At 40.2% G+C, this 19,507-nt stretch overlaps 1 long non-coding RNA gene across 2 annotated transcripts in view; it reads right to left on the bottom strand.

Annotated features, from left to right (window-relative positions):
- Positions 1–7,152: 7,152 nt before the first annotated feature.
- Positions 7,153–19,507, bottom strand: part of LOC125625133 (uncharacterized) — a 197,653-nt gene continuing 185,298 nt past the window's right edge. For both annotated transcript variants that reach the window (XR_012665665.1, XR_007353465.2), the window contains 4 exons: positions 18,807–19,285; positions 11,715–11,851; positions 9,080–9,147; positions 7,153–8,408 (listed from right to left, as the gene is read on the bottom strand). This is a non-coding gene — a long non-coding RNA (uncharacterized LOC125625133). The remainder of the gene's footprint in view (positions 8,409–9,079; positions 9,148–11,714; positions 11,852–18,806; positions 19,286–19,507) is intronic.

Below are 19,507 nucleotides of genomic sequence, written 5' to 3'. Positions count from 1 at the left end.
CCCACAACTCATTTCTCACCCTTCCACATTACAGTCAGGTCACTTACTACTTCTTGATGCCTGGACAGTGGTAGGGGGATATTGAGAGCACAGGAGAGACAGTCTACTTGCTTTCCGTTCCAGTGTCCTGCACCACAGTGACCCTGGCTGCTAGGAGGAGCAATCTGTCTTAAGCATGTTTGGTATAGATGAAATCTTTAGAAAATTTAACTGCCCAAACTCTAATAAGTCTGTATTGAGCATCTAAAAACTGAGATTTTTCAGAGGTTTATACCTAGGCCTGAAGTGGGCAAATTTTCACCATGGGTGGCAGACAGCACATCCCAGGCAGCACCAGTGGACTCCGTACCAGATTGTAAGCATGGAGATGGTAGAGCTTTTCAACAAAATGGGCAAAACCAGGTATTTTTCTGTAATCTTATTCTCAAAAATGTCTGAACCCTTCTAGTAAAATCTTTCCAGAAAAATTCAGCTTCAGACACCTGCCATGGAAATTTTAGCCCAAATGGTTTAAGTTTGGCAAAGTTGTAAGTTATAAACAACTGAAAACAAGATCTTATGAAGGAAAATGTTAAGCAATTTTAACTATAGGTAGCACTGCTTGGTTTGCTTATAATAAACCAACCCCCTCCCCACCCCACTCCCCGCACTCCCAGATATTGGACAATGCTTCAAGAGAAGCAGAGGGATAGGGTTATAAATGATGAAAAGAAGGGAGGGTAGGTTACTGGAAGAGGTGTGTTTTAAGGAGATTTTTTTGGAGAGGACACAGAGAGAAGGACACAGGATGGCCAAATTCCTGGAGACTGTTTAATGTATCAGGGGGCCACACAACTAAAGGAATGTAAATGAGAGTGGGAAAAGGAGAGGTAGGGAGTACTGGAGAGCATTGTGGGAAAGAAGGTATTAGGAAGAAATAAGAACAAAGATGTATACTAGGTAAGGATAAAAGAGTATCACAGTTAGGTGTTTGGCAGTTAGGATAAGAAAAATAGAAGATCATTTGACATCAGCTGAGCATTCAGTAGATGAGATGCTCAGATATTGTGGTGATGGGGACCATATAAGAACCTAAACAGATAGATATATTAGAGATCCCCAAAGAAAGAGAGATCCTCTTTTAATGCAAGAGAAAAATGAGGGGGGGGAGGAGAGAGGAAATCCTCCACTCCTCCAAAAACATAACTACAGTTCACAGATTTCTACATAAAATCTTTCCCAAAGTTTCACAGGGGGACATCAGTAGAAGTAGTGAGTAGTCCTTACTCCTGTAGATAGTTCCACCAACTTCAGTTGGACTCTGGGGAGTAGAATACATCTCAGTGTGAGCAAGGCTGGTCTGGCTGCAAGTTAGTTGATTCCCTACCAAGGTGCCCAGAGCCTACATTCCTTGACTTTGCTTGGGAAGTTGGGTGCACAAATTATCTGCAACCAGGGCCAATGAAAACTTGCAAGCTGCCATTCCCTCTTCAGAAGAGCCCAATCCTGCAAACCTTACATGAGTAGTGCCATTGATTTAGAGGAGCTAGGTTTAGTCATTTAAGTAAAGGATGCAAGATCCAGTCCTAGTTTTTAATTGTTTTGGGACTATAAGGGCCCTGCCCCTGATCCTAATACTATTGGAGTCAATGGAAACTACTACTGACTTCAGTGCAGGATCAATTCTTAACTCTTCCATGTGTGCCCTACCTCAGTGTAGAAAGAACAGAGCACAGGTGTTCAGAATTACATGTCACTTTTGAGAAGCATTTATTTTTATTTCATTTCCCTATTAGAATCATATTTGTTTGGGAACTGCTCAGAAATCTGTCATTACAGTGATTGGGACAGCTTGACAAGGCCTGTTGCCATGGAAAAGCTTTGTGATGTTATATAAATATATTCCGAGGTCAGAAATTCCCATGTGTTTTCTGGACACAGATGCTAAGGGGAAAAAGGTGATTAAACATTAAAAAAGAATAGCACAATAATAAAAACAACAATGGCTAGCAATATGTCTATCCAGTAAACAAAGTATTTCCCAAAGCATTTCATTTATGCTGTAACCATCCTTTTATTTATTGTCAAGATCCCCTCTCACCCTTAAAAATATTCTTACTGCCGGTCATCTTGCAATATTAATGGTTCCACTATTAATAGACTAAAAGACAAGGGAGCTGTTATTCTTGCTCTCTATCTGTTATTCCATTAGGTAAGGCTGGCAGTCTCTGACTGCTAGCAGCAATATAATGAACCATGTGCTTAAGCCACAAGGTATATACTAAGTAAAACTCATCCTCACATGTTGTTTTTGGTGAAAATTATGACTAGACAGGAAGAGCGACAACAACATCATGCAAAAAAAAAAAAGTGTGAGAGGAAGCCAAATATAAGTTAGTATCCAGAATAGCAATATTTTTTTTGACTCAGTTGGACATGGAGAAGTGTCAGTGAAATGATGTGGAAAGTCATCTGAGAATGTCTTTGTAATCTGCCTCCCTTCATGACTGATGACCTTTATTTTATTTCCAACTGTACCTTCTATTTCACACACACACACACACGCATGCACACACACACAAAGGCAGTCTTGTTATCCACCTCTGGCTATAAAACAGCATCACACATTCACTGTGTAATGTGAACAGCCAGTTTCTTAAGCATGGGCAAACTCGTGCTACCCTTAAAAGCCAACATCGATACAGGCATCCGCTGCTTCATGCCAGCAGTGGGTATGAGAAAAGCCTGCTCGCTCTTATGCTCTTTCTCTGTTGCCTGCATTTGATGGAGGTTTCACAAGCATCTCTTTAAAGAAAACCTTCTTCTCAGTGTATACATACAGAAAGCGTAAAACAACTAGCTCTCCTCACCCACAGCTCTTAGCTACTGCTTTCACCACTGATTCTCCAGTTGAGAAAACAGTCAGCACAGGATGCTCTTCTGCAGAAGCACTAGCCAGAAACTGTATCTCCCAAGAGTTTCTTGGCTTCCTTCATCATCTCCCAAGGGGGAAATGGTTTGCAAAAAAGAACAAAAGAGCGTAAAAAAAGAATCATCTGAAACTCCTCCAATTCCCAAAACTTTTATTTGTGTGGATTCCCAAACCTTTATTGGTTGGATAATAACCCCTTTTTCCCATACTCATTTTTCGTCTTCCTAATTCTTACAGTGGCTGTAGCTCCCATGTGTCTTTCTGTCCATCTAGTTATCTTGAATTCAATTATTGTTGTATCCCTCTTGTAATCCTCAAATAGCAAAACGCACATCTGTGCACATACATATGCCCTCCAACTCCCTTACACGTGACCCTTGTTTTCTTAATCTAAGTATTAACCAAATGAGGGAGGTCAAGAGGCAGGAGAAGTCAAAAATCAAAATCAAACACATGCTCACACACTCACAAAAAAAACCCCATATACACACACATGCATACAGTCCTACACCCCAAAACAGACACTTTTTATACAGTATTGTATATTCAAAAATATTTCTGGACCTCATAGAAATAAAATTAAAACTAAATATTCCTGAACGGCTGAAGCTATAAGGAATGACTGCAAGAAATTCTAATCATGGACCAAACACTGCAATTCTTACTCAGACAAACTCTCAAGGAAATTAATAAGCCAAATCCTGAATTCTTTTAAGGGGGATTTTAGCTGAGTAAAGACTGAGAGTAAAGCTGTCAACATTTTATCCTTTATACCTTAAAATACTTTTTCATAAAAGTTAAATATACCCTAAATATTACATAAATCTGGTCGGTATAATACTTAACTTGATGGAAATGTCATTTACAGCATCACATCTATTAATAAGCAAGGAAAATGGGGACAAACTACAATTTTCTAGGTATGAAAAACCCTGAATAAGTTTGGGTTCAGTTTCTGGTTACAGCAACAAAGTTCTGTGAATCCAGATTTGACCTCAATCTTCACCCCAACATAATGATGGTTTCATCATGGCACCACTGCAGAAGAGCCTGCCCTCAGTGTGGGATCCTGTCTCTGAAGTCTGGGTGGCAGCAGAATGCCAGCTGCTTAGAGAAACAATCAGTCAGCCCCAATTTAATATAAGCTTGAATTGCTACTTAGAACTTAATCAGATCTACAAAACAAGCTAAGTTTGAACAAAGTCCATTCAACTGTTGTTGCCTTATGCACCCAAACCATTTATGATTGGAACATATGGGCCCATGTATTAATTTTGATATTATAAAAAACCTGCAAGACTCAAAACTGAACACATTCAGCTGTAACATTTAAAAAAAGTCACCTTTGAGAGAAAAGCCAGCATGGAAAATGTCAGCTCCTTTGAAAAAGTTATTAGCAAATGAAAAGGGGAGGGTGGATTATAATAGCAGCAGCCTTTCAACCTTACCTATTGCAATCACTTTCCTTTCCTGCTATGACAAATAGAAAAAAAGATTGGGGCCTATAACCAGGAGCCCACCAAGTGAACTATAGACACCAGTACATTGTGAAGAGGGATGAGATCAGCATTTCATTTCACACAAGTCATGGATCAGATGGTACCAATCTGGTCCCTGACTCAGATAGTCATCCTTAAGTGCTGTCTGGATTTAGGCTAGTGCTTTTGTGAATGGGGGCCCTGGGCTAAGCCAGTGACTTACAGAAATGAAAGCTCTGTATCCCATTACCAATCTCTATAGCCTTCCACTTTTTTCCCAGCATTCAGAATAGTAATAATTCTAATGCGAACTAATGTAGCATGTTCCATCCATAGATACCAAAGACCATATATAAAGGTACGCAAATATAATCATCCCTATTTTATAAATGATGAAACTGAGGCACAGAGAAGTGAAACTCCCTGGCCAATACATTAAGTCACTAGTAGGGCCGGAACGAAGGTCTCCTGGCTCTAAGTCCTGTAACCCATCTACTGGACCGTGTTTCTTGGTCCACATTGCCAAAGTATTGTTATGGAACACATTCTGCAAAGGAACTAAAAAAAAAAGCAATAATTTATCTTTTAGCTGGGGACCCTGAAAGCTTTCAAGGGAAAGATTCTAAATAAGGAACCAAAAAGTGTCCCTGTTTCTGGCCATAACTGTAAACTGAAAATAAGCACTTATGTAACCTAGCCCAAATATTTAGTTAAAGAATGGGTTTATAACTAAGAATATCTTAAAATGTGTTTGAATTATTATATACACTACTTAAATAGTTAAACTGTCAGCTTAGACTTTTGTATATCTACCTCATTAGATTGGCTCAAGGGCCCTGCGGTAGGTGAATCTGCATTTTAAAATTTTGTATTTTTCCATGCTTTATGCACCCCGTAAAATACCTTGAGAACTTTATGAGGGATGTTGCATTAAAATGTGTTATTATAAATATGATTTAAATATCTGAAACATTACAGAGTGATTATTGTTCAATAAGGCAGCATACATAAAAGGGTTATCTGCATGCTGTGCTTAGGTTTCCACAATATAATGTAATGAATTGTTCAATATAGTTTGTATGCTATTTGTCTCTGTTTCTTCTCAGACTCCAGAGATGCCTCATATGCAGTCCTCTAACAAGGCTATCATAAATTGCTGAACAACAAACAGCCCTTGAGATTTTTAGATAGTATGTGGTTAGCATGTAATCCATCTTGAGGAACTTGATTTAGTGCCACAAAGGAACATCCTTGACAATGCTCAACATTGTTTTAAACTGCTGCTAAATCAATTACTGTATTTGGGAAATGGAATGCTTCTTCCGCTCTCTGTTCCATTCTGGTGGCCTGGCTTGCTGTTCTGTTGGAGTAGAGATTTAGAGAGCCACTCTGTGGAGGCACTGGGGCGCCTTGGAAATCATTCAAGATAACCCAGCATGAAAGAATGGATAAGCAAAGCCTCCCCAAATCTGTATTCATCTGCAAAACTGAAACAGCTTTTGTTTGCTGGGATAGTCTCAGTGGTGCCTAGTGAAGAAGGAATCAGACAAAAGAAAATCATTGTGTCTTTGAAATATATGCTATTTGAGGGAACAACAATAATAAATGATTAATAACTCTTAGAACTTAGGGAGCTTTTCATCTTCAAAGCACGTTACATACATTCATTAATGAATCCTCACAGCATCTCTGTGAGTGAGTCAGCACTATTATCCCCATTTTATAGATGAGGCACAGAGGTTATATGAGTTGCCTAAGGCCATGGAGGAAGTCAGTGGACCAAGGATGAAAGGTCCTTAGAATACAATGATGACACAAAAATTGCAAGAAACCCAGCTCATTTATATTCCTTGAAGACACTGCTGGGGACAACTCTGGGAAGGATTGTGCCTCAGTGAGGCAAACTTCCTGCTGGAGCTCCAAGCTGTACACATGCAGCTCAAACTATTAGGATGGTGTAGTAGAGTTCTCCCCTCTTCACAGCTGGCCAGCTCTTGAGGTTGCAATGAGGCAGCAGGGAAGAGGAAGGGAAGAACTCATCCCCTTTGTGGTGGCTAGCAGAGAGGACAGGCACTGTGATTCTGACTGGCCCTTGTGGGTAGGGAACTGGTTGGAATACGAAGCTCTTTGCATCTTGGGTTCCCATCTTGTACCCATGTGAGGGCTAGTCACAATCTAGCCTTTCAAGTTTATGGACATGAAGGAGTTTCCTTATGCAGTACTTTTCTGTACCCTAGGAGACCTTAGTATTACTCAGAGAGTAATTCTGAGGGGTCCTGACAATTAGAACAATTTGTGTTTCAGGTACTGCAACATCCTCAGCAGTTTCATCCTCTATAGGTGCGTCTAATTAATTCTTATTTGAAAAGAAGTGTAAAAGGTTCACAGCCACTGGCAGCTCACACAGTACTGCAAAAGCCTCCTCCTCCATCATGAACATGCACCCACGCATTTTGCACTTACTCAGGCACTCAGTGGCTGCCCTTAAAATAGAGTCTATTGAGCCCTCATCGACTGCCTCTGCTATCCCTGTCACCAGAAGACAGTTCTTAGGGTCAATATTCATCCCCTTGCACCAATCCTCGAACATGTAGAGTGATTATACAAACTGCAATTTCCCCCAAAATATAACAAAATGGTTTTCCTGATTTAATGGATCACTCAAGATGTGCTTGTGAGGGGTACTGACCCAGGTATCCTGGATGAGCCCCCAAAAATGTAACCCTTCTGCCAGGCAGAGCCAGCAACAACAAGGGCTGTGTTCAGTATCTAGGGGTTCCTCTTCAATACAACACAAAACCATCTCAAGCCTCCAGCCAGTGACCTTGGACAATTACATGCCATCCCCGGGTGCCTCTAAGAGACAATACTTCCCCTCTCACAAACACAGAGTCTGAGTGTTGCAAAAACTTTTAATAAAAGGAGGGAAGTAACTCAGCATTAATTTGGGAAAACACTGCAACGAGAGTTCATAAACACAAACCATGAGCAAAAGACCCACCGCCAAGTAAGTTGGGCAGTGTCCTTTTCCCCTCAGGGTCTTAAGTCCAGCAACCCAAAAGTCCCTTTAACGTGCCCATCCCTTTTCTGTACCCCACTCACAGTTGCTGTCCTTGGCCAGTGCAGCCCCCAGAGTTCAGAGGTTCATCCGCAGAGTTCACCACCCATTCTGTGTGGAAGGCAAGGAGGGTAAGGTGGCACCTTACATGCTGCACTGCTCGGGCACTCGGGGAGAGGTGCAGTAAGCGGCTAGCAGGGCGGCTGACTGAGAGGCATAACCAGCAGAGAAGCTGATGGAGAGGGCCAGAGCAGAGCTCTGCAGAGGTGTGGCAATCAGCCGTTAGGGTGACGAGCGAGTGCCCAAGCAGTGCAGTGTGTAAAGTGCCTCCTTCCCCTTCCCCTCGCCCCCCGCCCCCCGGCCTTCTACTTGGCATCACCAAAGTGGACCAAACCCAGCAGGGTTCAATTAGTAAGGATTACATGAACCACACTCTGCTGGGTTCATTTGTAGAGGCTGACATTTTATCAGTCATGCCAATTCATTTGGAAGTTCAGAATCCATAAAAATGAGTTCTGTAGAATTTGAGTGTCCAGCTGAGGTGAAACCCTGGAACACTGTCTTTCCCAAGTCACTCCCTCACCCCCAAGTGCTCCCTCAACTGTCACCTCCTCTTTAGGTCCTGGAGTTTCCCTCGAAGCATCCTTCTTCTGTCTTTAGATAGTGGCTGACTAGTAGTTTCAGCCACCTATCCCACTGACCTAGGACCAGATGCTTTACGCACCTCTGAGTCTGTATCTCTCATAATAAGAATCTGATCAGATATTGATCCTTAATTTGTAATTGCTGTTGCTGTAGCTTTGAAGAACAACTGGCAGTCACTCTCGTTAGAGCTGGCGTTGGTTCTCTCCGATGAGATCCAAATTCCAGAGAACCAAATGTTCTTGTGATTCAGGCTTTCTGCTGCCAATAAAGCTTAGGATACAAAGCTAATTGGCTTCTTGCAACTTTGCTTAGATATCTGTAAGAGAAACAGAAAGATTACTTTTATTTTTATACCCATATGCATAAATGGTGTAGAATCTACAGGAAATAATGGGGGAAAAAACATATAGTGGTAGGCTTTAACAAGCCAACATTTACCCATGATTATTATGCAATGGTTTCTGAGCCAGCAAAATTGTTTCATATAAATTGAACACAGATGTAGGAGTTCTTTGACTCTGTTATATTTTTGAAAGAAGGAATATGGACTTCTTTTCACAAAGTGCACACAGGGATTGAGGATTTTTTGTGCCCATTGTGCACCTAGACTAGAGCTAGGCACAAGCCACAATAGCTGGATTGATCTTAAAATTTGTTGTAAGCATAAGTTATGAAAGTTCCTGCTTGCTCAGCAACTTAGGTGCATCCACAAAGAATGATCCCCATTGAAGTACAGGAAAAGGATGGAGTCCCTGACTATGGAATACCAGATTTGATTACCTTCACCTACGACACACAGCCTTCTGGAATTATGGAAGAGGAATTCTATTGAACATAATGAAGGAGTCTCTTGTCTCATCACAGGACTACCATGATATGTTAGCTGCTACTAAAAAACATGACACTTTTTTAACTCCTGGTGCTTTAAAAACATTTTTAAGAAGAAGTTCAATCATGGAAATATGATAACAGCTCCTTTCCACCTACCTGACCTGTTTCACCAAACCAAACCATTTCAGTGCCCATTCTGCTGAAAAGATCCATGCGAGTTTTTCCTGAAAGAGAATTACAAGGTCAGGCGCTGTGTGATTTGCAAAAGGCCATAGAAGGAGACTGTAGCACAGCTGGGATCAGAAATTCCTGGCTCATAGATCAGTGCTCAAACCACTAGTCTACTCATAGTGTTGAGCATCTCTCTCTTCTTTTAAAAGCAAAAGAGAGAAATGGAAACATTTCTTTAACATACATGTCTGCCTGAGGGGTTAAAGGCACAAAGTTCTATCATCCTTGAGGGGTCCTTTTATTTTCTTCAGGTTCCTCCTCTTTGCCTCATAAACACACATACACAAAATTTTTATCTTAGTTGTATCTGCTTCAGTTGATTTCCTCTAGACAATTACCTGGCTGTAAGCCAGCACTGTAAAATCAAATTCTGCCATTCTTTTTAGGATTTTTTAAAAAAATTCTTGCCTGAATTTTATCATTTTTCATTTCTTATTTCTTCGTGTCATGCAATTTTTCCTTCTCGTCTTCATTAGCTTTGTTTTCTTCCTGTCACTCACAGTTTGGCAGTCCAACTATAAGAGCAGAATGAAAAAGCTACGTGCCAACCCAGGTTATATATATATATTACTGTCACTTTCTTACCACTGAAAAATGCAAGCAGCAACCAGAAAGCAAGCAGATCTGAGGTAGGTCAGTAACTTAGTCTAGAGTTCTTTGAATTATGCCAAGTCACAGGGAATCTTGAATTGCAGATACAAGAAGATGTTTTATAAAAAATATTCTGTTTATTGAAGATGAAAGCAATACAATAACAATGAGAATAAGCATGAACATGATTAAAAGCAAAGCAAACCAAGTCTCAGGCAGAGTGTAATATACACAGATTCTTTTTATTTCTAAAAAAAGCAAAAATGTATTTGTAATGGTCGTTCTTGACCCAAAAGGTTGTTTGGAGCTTTGAATCATGCTCTTGTAATGTTTAGAGCTATACATATCACTGAGATGATTTTGGAACAATCTTTTTTTCTTGTTGCTAAAGACATAATGGAAAAGTATGCACCCATCCCAACATAGAAATATATGCCTAGATTTTAAAAACATAGGTGCCTAAAGTTAGAGTTCTAAGTCCCTCATAATTAGCCTGATTTACAAGATGGCTGTACTCAATGGGAAATGTTGGGTGCTCAGCACTTTGGAAAATTATATAGATGCCTACATATTGATTTTTAGAGCCTTACTTTAGGCTCCTGTTTTTGAAAATATTGGTATAGGGGCCAATTAGGAGCCTAAATTTAAGCACCCACTTTTGAAAATCTTGGCTATAGGCTTTGTTGTGTGTCCAGTGGTCCACCAAATCTGCTATTCTTCCTCCTGCAATGGCCTATACCTGATGCTTGAAACTCACCCTCCTCCCCCAATAAAGTACCTGTACTAGATAAATGTACGTCATACAACTTTACCAAGAAAATGAGTGCGCTCTTCCTGACCTGATATCCTTGGATCCTTGTCAGTAACTGATAGTTGGTTAACTATCGCTAAAGATCCTTTTGTCTTATCCCAGAGCTGGCATTCATTTTTGAACCTTAGGCTTCCAGAGCAGAGCATCTAACTCAACAAATGTACATGAAATGGCGTGTGCCACGTTTCTCTACTCTAGAGCATGTTCACATGGGGACTCCCTGAAGTGAAACACTCATTCACTTCCCCTCCCTTCATCCCTCTGTGAGGCATCTAATCCCTCTGTGGGCTACCTTACCCTGTGATACACCTAGATCATCAAAGGTGTGTTCCCTAAAGAGTAATATGTTCTGATTTTTCATACAAGAACTTCTTTCAGGACAATCAAAATGTCCAAGTTTTCCAATTAATCAAAACATATTTTTTGTAACTAGTAAATGTTTGTGTCTCTGCTGTAGCGATATGAAATATTTTGTACTCCCTTTTCACTCTCACCATGTAGTCAGCATATATTTTGCTCCAAGCATACCTGCGCTGGTCCTTTGTAGGGCTTGGGAAAGGAGGGGGGTGGTTGCCTAGAAGTGCCTGTCTCTTGCTTCCCTCATCTCTAAAATCACCAAAACTACAGGGAGGAACGAGGTGAGGAAAAGAGACAGAGTTCAGCCTTCTTTCATCTTTTCTGTTGCTCCACCTGGAGCTTGTCTGACATAGAACAATCAGAATGTAGAGCTCCCAAGTATTTAACAACCCTAAAAAATGTTGCCAGAAAACAGTGCTGGATTTTGATTTTGAAAATAGTCACCTTAATGTCACCCACATCCACTAAGACAAGTAGCCCTCCATCCATGGGGTAGCCCTGTGGAGCACCTTCTGACTATGTCTGCTCTCCTCACCATCAGAGAATGTAGAGTCCCCCACAGTAAGAGAAAAGCTGAATGGATTCCAATGACCCAGTCTCCCTGAGTCAAAGTTTAAGAGAAGTGAGTTTCTTACAGCCTCTTAGTTCTGCTGCTTCTCTAGACCCAATCTGAGCCTTATACATGTTCCCTAAATGAGGAGAAGCAGGAAGGTACAGACTTTTTTATCTTAAGAGAAGTAGGGAAACATTAAATTAGGTTAGCTACAGTTAAGAAGAATCTTTCTTAATTATTATTCTTACCTTATTTAGATCCCTGGGGCATGATTCTCAGCAGAGCTGAGTACCTGCAGCTTCCATTGACGTCAGTTGGAGTTGTGAGTGCTCAGCACCTCTTTAGACCAAGCCCATGTAGACTAACTGACTTCAGTAGAATTGCACTAGTGTAACAGAGAACAGGATTTGGTATCACATAACTATATCTTTACATCTTGTGTCGGTCATAGCCTCTCATAAGCTTCTATTCCCCAATCTATACAATCCTAGTTTTTCCACGTTTAACATATATTTTAGGACTCCCACCACTAGCTCTTTTTATCCTTCTTGGTCCCTTTTCATTGCCTAATTGCCATTTCTAGTGCACAGTGACAAAAAAATTAGTCATATTCTAAATGTAGTTCATTGCAAGTTCCTTAAAGAGTTCTTGAACAATGTTTATTATAATTTCTTTGTTTGTCTTGGTTTAGGTATGTATCCTCACTGTTTTTGCCTTTTGGACTGCAGCCACACCTTGTGCTGATGGTTTAATGCCACTGTTTGGAATTCTTGAGTCAAGCCCTAAAGTTCTTACTCTGTTTTACATAGGCCCTGATCCTCAAGGTATTTAATGCCTGATTCCCATTGATTTCAGTGGGTGTTGGGTGCTCAAGTACCTTCAAGGATCTAGACCTTACCTCTTACACAGGGCAAAACTCTGATAGGTCCAGTTTCTGAGAAACTGTCCAGTATCTGTAACACCAATGAGGCAAAATCGTGAGGCCCTTAAATCAGTCTCTGCCCACTCAAACTGAGTCAAGCCTGACTAAATACCTTAGACTCACTGGCTGTGATGACAGTTTTGCCTGAGTAAGTATTGGACAAAGACTTAAAGATGTGGCCCAGAGAAATTAAAAATAGAGAGGATCCTATTATTATTTGTATTGCGGTAGCACCTAGGAGTGCGTCATGGACCCTGACCCCATTGTGTCAGACACCATACAAACCCAGAACAAATATATGGTTCGTGTCCCAAAGAGCTATGAGGTCATCTTGTCTATCTCTTGGGCCCAGTGCTGGATTATTCTCTGTAGTGTCTTTTCAAGAAGGGCCAGTCAAATAATTGGGCTTTCAAGCGTTCCCGTTGGAAGAGTGTTCCACAGACTAATATATTTAATCACCAGGATATTTTTCCTGATATTCAAACTACATTTTTTTTTCTTAATTTTATCTCATTATTTCTTCTGTCATTTCCAGGTGTTTTCCCTGCTCTCTTTACTGTAAATATGTTTGTATGTGTATAATATGTATTGTTTCTATATTTCAAATTCCTTTTTCATACCACATGACCTTCTATTTGCCTAAACTGAATGAAACTCATAAGACATTTGACTTACTCCATTACCTCTAATTCCTTTCTTCAGGGTAATTTGTTGTTCTTTTTAGTTGCAGGGGCTGGGGAGGTCATTCACAAATTTACATACTATGTCCGTGGTACCTTCCTTTAAACTATGTGTAGAATGAAAAGTGTCAACCCAACACTAATTCCTGCAATACTCTAGTCCTTGCCTTTCTTTGTTTTATTAACTCATAACTTCCAACCAGTGAAGTCTGCCTTTGGTCACCTAACCCAGTTTTGCATCCACTCAAGGGCAGCGCTTTCTGTCCTGTTTCTGACCTTATGTAGTATGCAGAACTCTGTCAAATGCCTTTTAATCTTCATAATCCAAACAGATTATATCCATGATTTCACCGTCTGCTCACTGCATTATCTCCTTTTCAAAAAATGCCACCAGCTTTGTCAGACAAGATTCACCCTTTACAAGATGGATTTGTTTTTACTACTCCTCCCTTCTGATTTCATCTATTACCTGCTTCAGTGCTGTCCAACATACCATATGGGACATACCCCATGATCCTGATATGTCACTATTGAAATGCCAACCTGGAAATGAAACTCTGGCATTTAAAAGAATACCACTTCTGAAATCTGCTGCAGCGCACAAGCAGTTAATAATATTTCAGGGTAAAATCCTGGAAAGCAGAATGAACCCTTCCTCTTTGACATTGACTTCAATTTGGGCAGGAACTCGCCCCTCCCTCTTCCCTTTGTTCTTCTCACCCATTCAGTCCATTCTGTGCACTGAATGAAGCAGGGGGTCTGTGAAAAAAAATGTATGTAATTAAAGACTATATCATAATGCATATGCATAAGGGGGCCAAAATAAGGTTGCACAGGCAACCTTAATTCTGGTATTTCCTAACTTTTGAATACTTGCCTATACACTGTTAATGATGTTCTTTTAATGTAGGGTTGTGTGTGTGTAATAAATACAGTATAATACAGATGTAATTATTAAAATCTTTAGCTTTCTGCTCGTCTCCTCTATAGACTTTTCATTGTGGCGTATTATTTCTCTTCAGAAATTACGAAAGAAACTTTGTTCGGCTCTCTCTTATGTCTGAGTCGCCACATTCCTTTCAATATGCCTGGGAGGAATTAAGCTTGGTTTTAGATGTAATAAAAACCTACAGGTACCATTGACTCCAACTGGAATGTTGGGTGCTCAGCACTTCTGAAAACCAGGCCCCTGATGGCCAAAATTTACAAAGTTGGTTGCCTACAGTTTGTCTTCAGTGGGCAAGTCAGGTGCTCCGGCCCTTTGAAAAAAAATCAGAACATTTATTTAGGTGCCTTAATTTATGTACCGAGGTTTCAGCATTTTGGCCCAATTGTCTTCCCTGTTCTGAATAATTTATCATAATTTCCGTTACCAATTTTGGCAGTCCTAATCCTGGCATCCTTTAAACTTTGTTTCCATCTTTTTTTATCCTCATATTTGTGTTTTTATAGGGATCATATCACACACCCTTAGTTTTTCCCTTGATGCTTTTAGTACTTCTAGAAGCCCCCACATCAGTCTTATTCTGTTTGTGTGTGTGTGTGTGTGTGTGATTATTTCCATAAAATAGCATAGTGCTTCATCCGGCACTACTGACGTAAATGGGAGTTTTGCAGCTCACTGCAATGGGGAGAAGATCTGACTCTTAATGAACTGAAACTTTTTTTAAGAGTCATACATATGTCAAATGTGTCTTTACTATCCCTTTCACTATGCCAGTCAACCTTATTCAATAATTCTGTGCAAAAAACTAACATTGATACCACATTAGTGTTGTGGAATTGAGCACTGAAAACTGAGAAAATGCAGAGCTGATGTTGAAACATCTCAAAACTGCCATATTAATTATTGATATTATAAGAACACCTCAGCCAAGACAGGGGCCCCATTGTAGTAGGTAATATACACTCCAAGTATGAGAATGTCCTGTCCTGACAAGTTAACAACATAAATAAACAAGACAGACAAAAGGTGGCATGAAGTGACTTGCCCAGGATCATACAGTGTGTCAGTGGCAGGAGCTGGAAGTAGAATTTAGTTGTCCTGAGTCACAGTCTGGTGACCTGTCCACTAGACCTTGCTGCCTCTGTTATGTTTATGCCTTAAAATGCGGTCTTTATTACCTTAATCGTCGCTTACATTTTGGCTGCTTTTTGCCACTATAGCAATAGAAAGCAGCCAGAAAGCCTTCTTAACTGCCTCACTTGTTATTCACATTGCGTACAAGAAATCCTGGGATGGTGTGAAGTTGATGTATTAACTCTACAACATTTCTCTTCCCAATCCATGAGGAAGGGAGCATGACTTGGGGAAACTCAGCAAGAAAAACAAAATTGCAACAAGTAAAATAAATAGAGACAATTTAACTTTCCTTTCCATATTTCTTTATGAAGTTATCTTTCTCTGAAACACTCCACAAACACTAGGACTCCAACCAGCAACAGCCTAAGCAGCAACTTGTTCAAAGCAAATCTGTGTTTAAAAATTAATAGTGCCACCAGGTGACTTGAAGCACATTGGGTATGGCTCTTAATGAACTGAAAGCTTTAATTTAGCTTGCTCAAGTATCCAAGCAGCAAAGCCACAGCAGCAGGGGGTTCAGCATGGGCTAGCTGCCCAAGCAGTTACCTGGAGTTCCAGGCAGGCTTGTTGAAGCCTATGCTGCCACAGCTTCCCTGCTCCAGTATCCACTGCTAGATTAAAGCTAATTTGGGTATATATGCAATCACATGCCATGATTACAGAGTAGACATACTTAAACACACAACTACAGTACTGGTTGCATTGTTCATCTGGCAGTAGAAAGGCTGAGCTGCAGCAACACCTGAGTGGTATCAGGTCAATTGGTGACTTTTGTGCTGATCCTGCAGGCATAGAATCACAGAATCATAGAATATCAGGGTTGGAAGGGACCTCAGGAGGTCTTCTAGTCCAACCCCCTGCTCAAAGCAGGACCAATCCCCAACTAAATCATCCCAGCCAGGGCTTTGTCAAGCCTGACCTTAAAAATATCTAAGGAAGGAGATTCCACCACCTCCCTATGTAACGCATTCCAGTGTTTCACCACCCTCCTAGTGAAAAAGTTTTTCCTAATATCCAACCTAAACCTCCCCCACTGCAACTTGAGACCATTATTCCTTGTTCTGTCATCAGCTACCACTGAGAACAGTCTAGATCCACATGGACTCTGATTCAGCAAGTTACTTAACCATGTGCCATGTAAGAAGTCCCACTGACTTTAAGTCATTCATGTGCTAAATATCTTGTGGTTTGGGCCATGAATAATTTTATTAATGGGAGTATTCCTATTGAACTTAATGGAATTCCATGTGGAAGAAAAGATACTCACGTCAAAAATGTTTGCAGGATAGGGGCCTTAATTTGTGATCACATCACACCCTATTCAATTTATTATACTGAAGTAATAGGGCATAATAAGCTGTGTTATTGTATAATAATTTACACTTGGGGTGCATGGAGCAAAGTGCAATGCATTCACTTATTGTAGCTGGGTAGTTATTATACCCAACAGCATACTCCCAAGTGTCTCTCTTGCCCTCTTCCCCCACAGTTATAACACAAGCTGTTAAAAGAAAGAAAAAGAGTAGAAAGGATTGTAAAGTAAATGTCATCAGAGGTTACAATTTTGCTATTTTTAACCATACAAATTAATGTTACCGTAGAAAGTCTCCCTTCCTGCTGGAGACAAAAATTAGGGGAAAACAGTATTTTAAACATTGATTTTTCCACCAACTAATATTTTAATTAGTGAGGTATTAGATTGTGGGGCAGTCAGTTTACTTTAACAAATAAACTAGAAACCAAAAAGTTAAAACTGCCATTGTTTCAGGTATAGTGAAATTTAAAGAAGGTACTGGGCAGAAATATGGTATAGTAGATCAAAGGATTGTCATGCAGAAACATAAAGAGCCTTGAATTACACTAAATATGACTTAAAAGCTTTGTATCTATATTTAACTCTACATAGGTGGTCCAGTGGAGGAATAAGTCTATTAGTATTAGACTAATAGAATAATTTTGCTCTCAGGCCATTCCCAATGAATATTTATACTAGCTTTGGTGCCACAGATTTCCAATATTAAGTTCAAGCCAAATCTTCAGTGGTTTTAGAATTCATTCATAACACTTTTACTGTAAGTTGGAACTTCCTATGTAAGGGCCCTATCCTGCAGTCCTATCTCAGACAAATGTGTCATTAAGGTCAATGGGAATTTTGCCTGGTTAAAGCGTATGTAAACAGGGAACTGAGGCCATAAAGTAGCAGGAATCTTTTTGCTTCATTTTTAATTAACTTTTATAAAATGTATTGGTGGGACAGGTGAGCTCAGTGAATTGGTGATGGGAACCAAAGTTTGGGAAAGTTCAAAAATAGATCCAGATTGGGTGCTGAAATTTGCAGCTGGCTCTTAGCTGTGAAATTCAATATCCCCAAATGTTTGCAGTCTTAATGCCTACTTCTGGTAGTGAATATCTGATGGTTGTCTGATGTCCTATATTGGGGGCCTGGAGATGTTCAGTAGGAGGGTACTGGCTAATGCTGGCTTAGGCACTCATGGTCCCTATCTGAGAAATGTTTGAGGCCAAGGCCAACTTTCTGCCCCCATGCAAGTGTTGGCTACAACTTCTTACAAACTACCTGTAAGCATAGCAAGTCCAGCTGTCCAGTGTGTTTAACATTTTCCCTCTGCAGGTGATACAAAGGTTTAATGTCAGCTGAGACTAGTGCTTGTGCAGTGAGCTTACCTAGCTCTGCTTTTTAAAAGGGCATCAATTAGCCCTAAAAGCAACAGGCTTACTAAATTTTATTGGCACTCTATACAGAGACCTTAGGCAACTCTCTCTTAAAATGGCAACCAACCAGTCTCAATCTTTCTTCAGAAACTGGCTCTGAATAAGGAAAGAGAAAGAACTCATGTCCAGTTTCAGTTGCAACTGATGCACCTATTATTCACAGGTAATAGGATAAATTTCATGTTCATCCCTATGTCTGAGCAAATTTCATTCCACTCTTCTTCAGAGGTTATATTTTTCAAAGAACACCTAAATCTCATTAGTTCTTTTTCTTTATAAATAGCAAGCTGTGGTGTCATCTTTTGTCTTTTCCATTATTCCTGTGAAATACAGGAATTCTTGCAGATCTGGGAGTTCAGTGAATCACGAAGATAATTAAAAGGGGTCACAGTGTTGACGTTTCATAGCATGACACAAAACTAACACCCACTTCTTGTTTTTTAAGTACTAAAAAAATTATGCTGTCTAATTAATTTCTTTAATCTGGCTACCAGAGATACCTCCTCTTGACTCTATCATTCTCTTGCAAATGCAACACCTTGAAGATCAGAAATGTTCACTGAGGGATTATACTATGGCAACTAATTGAAATAAGCCAGGAGAGCCTAGAATCAGGCTGTTTCTCTGCTGCAACCATTGTAGTTAAGCCTTTTGGACTGGCATAGGAGCAATGCAGGTGAAAATTTCACTGTGCACTCCTCACTCACACTTAAAATGAAAATTAATTGTACAGTGGAATCAATTCATAATGAATTTGGATAAACCGAAACTCCATTTATATAATTCAGTAAATGAAAGTCCCCAATTAGCTAAATAAAAGGGAGGAAAGACCAGCCTGCACTGGGCCATCGAAAAGCCTGAGGGAAAATTTGCATGAAGTTTATATATAATTACGTAAAATTAGCATCAATTGTTGCAAACTCACAGAAAATGAAGTTTTGTTTTAATTTTAAATCTCCATACTTCAGGAGGGTTATGAAAAGCCTGTTTTCCCGCTGAGGTGACTACAGGGGCATCTTCAGAGGCCAAAGACCTCTATCTTCCCCTAAGGTTTCCCATCCCTCTCCTCAGAGAGCTCTTCCTAAATGTGTGTGTCTCTCTCTCCCCTCATGTTGTCCATTCCTTCTTCTCCTGAGCCCCAATTAGGTTTCTGTCTTTCATTATAGCTTCTGTCCCCTCTTTTTTCTCTCTCCTCTTCACAGACTTGATTTTGTTATGGGAGAAGTGAGCTCAGTGCTGACTTTGAGTCTTAATTTGGTGCCCATTCTCTATGGCTCTTCCCCTCAAGACTGACTTTTCAGAGCAGGAGCCATCTGAAGAGCAAAGGGGAGTGAGTGTGATAAAGTAGTTGGCCAGGTAAAGCAGAGAGGGAGTCTCAGCCTTTGCTTCTCAGTTAGGCATTGCCTGAGGAAAGAGCAGAGAAGGTTACAGGTTAGGCCAGTCTGGGGATTAGGAGAATCAGTTCATAAAAGATAACCCCTTCTCCAGCTAAAAGTTTACCTCTTTCTGTAACCAAACTCAAACAAACCCTTTGGAAGAATCTCAGATATTTGGATAAGCATTTATCACCTCCACATGTTGGCTGTGACTAGAAGAGGGATGGTTGATAAACTGTTCTCATAAAAT

The sequence above is a fragment of the Caretta caretta genome, chromosome 1, assembly GCF_965140235.1.
Source record: "Caretta caretta isolate rCarCar2 chromosome 1, rCarCar1.hap1, whole genome shotgun sequence".
Classification (NCBI taxonomy): domain Eukaryota; kingdom Metazoa; phylum Chordata; order Testudines; family Cheloniidae; genus Caretta; species Caretta caretta.
The sequence above is the reverse complement of the archived record's forward strand: the minus strand, read 5'-3'. Positions and strand labels throughout refer to the sequence as shown.